The sequence below is a fragment of the Benincasa hispida genome, chromosome 11, assembly GCF_027475165.1.
Source record: "Benincasa hispida cultivar pf3 chromosome 11, pf3_genome.v1.1, whole genome shotgun sequence".
Classification (NCBI taxonomy): Eukaryota; Viridiplantae; Streptophyta; class Magnoliopsida; order Cucurbitales; family Cucurbitaceae; genus Benincasa; species Benincasa hispida.
In genome coordinates, this window is record NC_143488.1 from 56713617 (window position 1) to 56721022 (window position 7406).

Consider the following 7406-nt stretch of genomic DNA (forward strand, 5'->3'; position numbering starts at 1 on the left):
CATAAGGTAATTCGTCATTTTCCATTCATACCGAGATTAAAACAATTATTTGCATCAAAAGAAGGCACTTCTAACATGAGATGGCATAAAGATAAGCAAGTTGAAATGGAGGATATATTGCGACATCCAACTGATGCAGAGGGGTGGAAACATTTTGACTGTGAATATCCTTATTTCGGTTTAGATCCCTAAAATGTTCATTTGGGATTAGCTTCAGATGGGTTCAATCCGTTTGGAAATATGAGTATTTCTTATAGTATGTGGCTTATGGTGATAATCCCTTATAATTTGCCCCCTTGGAAATGCTTGAAGGAAACAAACTTCTTCATGTCTTTGCTCATTCTTGGTTCAAAATCTCCTGGAAAGGAAATTGATGTATACTTGCAACCATTGATTGAAGAGTTGAAAGAATTATGGACAATTGGTGTGCAAACTTCTGATTCTGTTACTGGTGAGTTTTTTCAACTATATGCTACCTTATTATGGACTATTAATGACTTCCCTGCATACGATGACCTATCTGGGTGGAGTACAAAAGGTTATCAAGCATGTCCCATTTGCAAAGAAGATAATTCATCCTTAGGGATAAGAGGGAAAATATCATTTATGGGATGATGTGTTATTTTATTAAGTGGAAATATGGATGATATGGGTTGATGGAATTGCGTTGTGCACTCAAGTTTCCCCAGCAGAATTCAAGTGTAAATTCCTCTGAGTTTCCTGGTAAGTCCAGGGTCGAACACAGAGACTTGTGAAAATAGATTGTGTTGGTAATTTTTTATGAAAACTTTGTGGTAATTGATAAAATAAATAAAGTGTTTGGTTTGTCGATTGCGTTGATTAAAAATAAATAAAAAATGCAGCGAAATTTGAAAAGAGTTGGTAAACGGGAAATGTGATGAATATGCGGTGAACGGGTTGAGAAAGATTTCGGCTAACACTCCCTAGAATGCGTTCATGCTTGCGATCATGCAACATGCATACAATAGTAAACCACCTCTCGGTGCGAATACCACGGCTTTTAAGACTACAATGCATGCGATAAATATGCAATAAGTCTACAGGGTTTACACATAAACCTCTATATTTATGCGATGAAAACATGACATTCACACAAATATGCAACCACATAATATCATTCTCATTCTTAGGATGCATGCGATGCAAGTTGACAAACAAAGCTTATCTCTAAGTTCCTATCTCTTGTTTATGTAAGCCTAATCTTGCTCTCTCGAGTTCAGATTCTAACCTAGCTCTCTCGAAACATTAGGTTCTTTCTTTAGACTCTCTCTCGAGTAACTCTAAAGGGTATTTTGCACAGCATAAAACAAGACCATCGCAAGCAGTGAACTTCCTAGGTCATGTTAGCTTAGTTCTTCTCAACCCATTCAACTAGTTTAGCTACTCATGCGTATTAAGAGAGTGAGCAGATGTAGAAATAGAACTTCCATTGAATAGATATGAAGATGAAGTATAAAATAGTAATGCAAGTGTAGTAAAGAGCCTGGTAGCAATTTCTTGCTACTAGGCGTTTACACTGTTTCTACTCGTGATCTAAAGATATTCTCACTCTCGTGAGAGTCGGCCCACTCTCTGCTCTTACACCCCAAGGTTCTCTCTCAAGTTGCCCTGGGCGATCTCTGGTGCCACCACTCTTCTCTTGCTCCGCCTTAAAATGGAAGAAAACTAAGAACAGAAGCAACTGGTTGTAAAGACGATGAACTGGTTATATATATCGTGAACCCCTTTTCTGAAGAATGCACTTGGTATTTATAGAGCATCAATGGTGAAAGGAGACTTCTCTCTCCCGATTGTATAGATGGGACAGCTTTAATTCCTGATTGATGCATCGAATAATTATCACCGATAAAGCTGAATGTACTTCGTGACCGTTATCAACTGTCATCTTAATTTGGATTCGACTGTCATTAGCTTTCTGTCCCATCTCTCTTAATTGGCCTTTCACCCAGATGCGCCCACCATGTTGCGCTGACCAAGTTGCGGTGAAGTTGCGCTCGACCAATGAATTCCTATGATCGCAATCTTTGCATTGTGTTAATACATATTCTGCACAAAAATACAAAAATCAATAGTTCTAATGCGCTGAACGCATGCGACCACAATATTATAGAATTTATGCTTAATGGACGCAATTTAACATATTTCATCAACACAATCCAAAATTGTTTAAGAACTTAGCACTATGATAATGTGCATTTCTACCCGTTATCATGAGACATCGACGTTATCTTCCAGAGAATCATAGTTGATGCTAAAGTAAGTAACATGATGGAAAAGTTGAACGTTGACCTCTTCTAATCATAATAAATGGAGAAGAGATCTTACAACAAATAAATACATTGAACTTTTCTGTGCTTAGCAAACATCCATCGAAGCAAGATAAAAAAAGAAAACGAATTCTAAACTGGACTAAGAAAAGTATTTTTTTTTTCAACTTCTATATTGGTCCAGACTATTGTTACGACATAAATTAGATGTAATGCATATTGAAAAGAACATATGCGACAATTTGGCAGGCACATTGTTAAATATTGAAGGAAAGACAAAGGATACAACGAACACTTGATTAGACTTACAGGATTTGAAGATAAAAAAGGACCTACACTTGATACAGGTCAATAACAGATTTGTAAAACCACATGCAATGTACACATTAACTAATAATGAACGGATTTCGTTTTGTAAGTATTTGAAATCAATGAAATTTCCTGATCGATTTGTGTCTAACATATCACGATGTGTGAATGACGAAGATGGAAAAATATCGGGGCTAAAAACACACGACTTTCATGTGTTGCTTCACAGACTACTCCCTATTGGTATTCGAGCATACCTACCAAAGAACGTATGCACTACTATTATTGAATTGTGTACATTCTTTCGCGATTTATGTGAAAAAACAATACGTGTAAGTGACCTGAACAGACTCAAGCAGACATCATAGTCATACTTTGTAAATTGGAGAAAATATTCCCGCTTGCCTTCTTCGATGTAATGGTACACCTTGTTGTTCATCTACCATATGAAACCAAAGTGGTGTGTCCGGTTAGTTACAGTTGGATGTATCCTATTGAAAGAAGTTTAAGAACATTAAAACAATTTAGACGAAACAAAACACGTCCTGAGGGGTCTATAGCGGAAGCATATGCAATGAATGAATCATGGAACTTCTGCTCGAGATATCTGAGTGGGATTGGGACGAGATTTAATAAAGATGAAAGAAATGATGATAACATTCCCGATCATGAGATATTTGGTGAATTTCAATTATTTAGGCAGAAGGTATGACCATAGAGGCATCAACTTTACAAACACTGTCAGCAAAGGAAAAGCATATCGCACATTGGTACATTCTCAACAATCGTAAAGAAATAACAAACTATCGCAAGTATGTTTCGAACATTATAGATTTCTAAGTTTTAGGATAAATTCTTTAATATAACTTTCAAATGATCAATTTTCTAGTCAACACTTGAGGTTAATTTGTCTTGAAGCTCAAAGTCCCTCTAACTTATATATAAGACATCAACACAAATTTCCCGATTGGTTCAGATCTCAGGTATACATAGTATTGGAAGTTGAGAGATGATTTCTTTTCACTTGCAATGGTACCTTCGTCTGAGGTGCGCTCTTACAATGGATGCATTGTTAATGGGGTATGATTTCACATTATAGAGCGTGATAATCGTTGAGCTACACAAAATAGTGGAGTCCTAATGGCTGGGGAGATTAGAGGGAATGGAAGTGTGGATAAAAATTTCTACGGTGTCATAGACGAAATATTAGATTTTTAATATGCAAACAGAAGACGTGTTTTTATGTTCAAGTGTAGATGGTTTGACAAAGATAACAACAAAAGTAATAGAACACATATGGATTTAGGATACAAATCGGTCAATAGATCGCGCTTTTGGTATGTCAATGAGCCTTTCATCATTGTTATCCAAGCACAACAAGTCTTTTACATTGATGACATAAAATATGGTAGAAATTGGAAAGTTGTTCAAGTAGTCCAAAATAAGCAAATATGGGATATACCATAAGTGGATGATGTTGAAAATGAACAACTAGATTTACTAGAAATTGTTGGTGGAGGCCGAGTGGATGAAACTATTGAGGAGATTACTTTATGCAAAGTTGACGTTGATCCTATAGTTGTGGAAAGACCAATTATTTGACATGGCGATGATGACTTCATAAACAATGATGAAGAACAGTTATCTCCCAATAACAGTTCAAGTGCTGATGAATAATTTCATTTATATGACGATGATGAGTAATCATGTATCTACTCAATTCTCTTTCTTTGTTTACACGTATTTCATATTAATTTTATATTGTTTTTTTTTTTTGTGTGTTTGTATAGATATGATGTCAACCCCTAATAGGCAACAGGAGGTTGATGAAGAATTCCAAGAGCAAGAGATATATCTAGGCAACACGGGATCTTCTGTGGGAGACACTTCAGGTTAGTATATTTTGAAATATATTCAGTTAACTGAAACACATCCTAAATTATGTTTTAAATTTTTTATTCCTAAGATAGTAGCTCAACATCCAATTTAAAAAAACGCGAGCATTCGCAGAACATCGAGTTGGAAAATACGTCGAAAAATATGGCAGAATTCCAATCGTGATAAATGAGGAGGAGACGAAGCTGATTTCTCAACATTCAGTACGATTTAGTAATGTGATTAGTGTCGCCGTCAGATCTACATTTCCAGTACGATGTCGTACTTTTGCTGAGGTTCCAAACGAGTTTTAGAATTGGCTAAGAGTCAATTTTCGGTAAGTTAAAAGTTTATTCTTTTAGAGTCAATTGTAAGCTAAGAGTCATGAATATCATATATGCTAATTCTTCTTTTATTCTTTTGTAGCATCATTTTGTGCTTGATCTATCCACTTAATGACTTAACCCTTTTATAGAACATCAAATGCAAAACTCCTTCAAAGAATTTAGAGTAGATTTTCACAGATATTACAGGAAATGTGGCAATCCTCAGCAAGCACGTGCCAGCTAGTTAAAAATAGACTAGAAGATTGGTATTTTTTGTGTGACCACTTCGAGAGTGAAGCGTTTCAGGTTAGAATAATCTCCTACGTCTATTATTTACTTCATTTACTATTATATAATATATGTTTTTTTTTTGTTTTTTTGTTTGAATGTAGGAAATATCGAAGACGAATAGGAAGAATAGAGAGAAATTACCGTTCGACCACGTAGGTGGATCAAAGTCATTCCTGCAAATTTAATCAGAATTGTAGGCAAAGGAAGGTCGAGAAATAGGACATGTTGACCTATTTAGGGAAACACACTCTAAAGGTGGCAAATTCGTGAACCAGGTAGCTAAAGATGCACATGTAATCATATTTGTTTTACTTTCGTGTTGTTTTTCATTTGTACTTCAGTCGCTCGTACTTACACATTTTATTAATATGTTCATAATCAAATGTTAGAATTACAATCTAACCCCATTCTAGAAGGTTCTCAACTACTAATAGGGGATGAAATCTATAAGACGGTTTTGGGTAGACAACCTGGATATTCAAAAGGCCTAGGTTGGGGCCCTAAACCTAAGCAAAGAAGGATAGCAGCTCATCATGTTTGTCATCTACTCAAGGAACAAAGAGGGAAGTGAGGGAATTGAGAACCAATTTCGAACAGTCTCAGTCGAGGATTAAGGAACTTGAAGACGTTCAAAAACAAATGAGAGAGGATCATGCAAGACAAATGGAAGAAATGAAAAGAATGATTAAAGACATGATACGATCTCAGAGAGGAGGACCATCGAATTAGGTATGATTACTTCATTATTTAGTTGTCTAATATGTTGCTATCCTACAGTTATGGTAGCAAAGTAACTATGTCTTAGTAGCTTTATCATAAAGAATTGTTGGCTATCCTGCAGTTATGGTAGCAAAATAACTGGATTTTTGTAGGATTTTTGTCGTTATTGTGTGTGGGGGGTGGGTCGAACTTAGAGTTTTTATGTGTTTATGAAGTTTAGTTATGTGTGTTCGTTCTTGTTTATGAAGTTTGAATATGTTGTGGGGTGGATAGAGTTCCGTTATAATCATTTTGGAGTTGAAATTGTAAGTTTTTGTGTGTTTTTTTTTATATTTATGAGCATCGGGAATGTCGTTGGGTGTGGGTAGAGTTTGGTTATACTCGTTTTGTCATTCAACTTGGAGTTTTTGTGTGTTTATGCATGTTTATGAATGTTCGAGCATGTTGTGGGTTTTTGTGTGTTTTTTATGTTTATAAGCATTAGGAATGTCGTGGGGGTTGGGTAGAGTTTGGTTTTACTTGTTTTGCTAGTTGAACTTGAACTTTTTGTGTGTTTATGGATGTTTGAACATGTTGTGGGGGGTGGGTCAAGTTTGGTTTAGAATTTTTTGGGGGGAAATATTGAGTTTTTTTGTGTGTTCGTTGGTGTCTATGAAGTTTGAATGTTGTGCGGGTGGGTAGAGTTCGGTTACAATCGTTTTGGAGTTGAACTTGTAGGTTTTTGTGTGTTTTTTTTTATGTTTATGAGTGTCAGGAATGTCGTGGGGGTGGGTAGAGTTTGGTTATACTCGTTTTATCATTGAACTTGGAGTTTTTGTGTGTTTATGCATGTTTATGAATGATTGAGCATGTTGTGGGTTTTTGTATGTTTTTTATGTTTATGAGCATCAACAATGTCGTAGGGGTGGATAGAGTTTGGTTACACTCGTTGTGTCATTGAACTTGAACTTTTTGTGTGTTTATGGATGTTAGAACATGTTGTTGGTTTATAGATGTTTATGAAGTATGAATATGTCATGGGGGGTGGGTAGAGTTTGGTTATACTCGTTTTGCTTGTTTTGCCATTGAACTTGGAGTTTTTGTGTGTTTATGGATGTTTATGAAGTTTGAATGTGTTGTGGGGGTGGATCAAGTTTGGTTTAGATTGTTTTGGGGGAAAAGTTTGAGTTTTTGTATGTTCGTTGATGTTTAAATATGTTATGGGAGGTGGGTTGAGTTTCGTGATACTCGTTTTGGAGTTGAAGTTGAAGTTTGTTGTTTGTTTCTGCAAGTTTATAACATTTGAATGTTTTTATTTTGTTATAGGAAGCTGTTCGAAGATGAAGTTGGATGATTGTTGAAGATGTTGTGTTCCAGACATTGTTTTCTTTTCTGTATTTTTGAAGACATATTTCATGACATTGTTTTCATCTTATTTTTTTCATGTATTTTTTCAAGAAAAAATTCTTTTATAAACTATCTTGTAACTTTTATTTTATTTATTATAGTATGGACTTCGTTTTGTTCGTTTTCTTTATTATGTGAATCTATTTCAGTTGGTTAATGATGCTTTACAGGTTATTCAGATCAAATTAAAAAATATTACAAATTATAAATT

General features: G+C 35.3%; 1 pseudogene; it reads left to right on the forward strand.

Moving 5' to 3' along the window:
* The first annotated feature begins 267 nt into the window (after nucleotides 1–267).
* On the forward strand, nucleotides 268–5660 carry LOC150032760 (uncharacterized; annotated as a pseudogene).
* Nucleotides 5661–7406: the final 1746 nt, after the last annotated feature.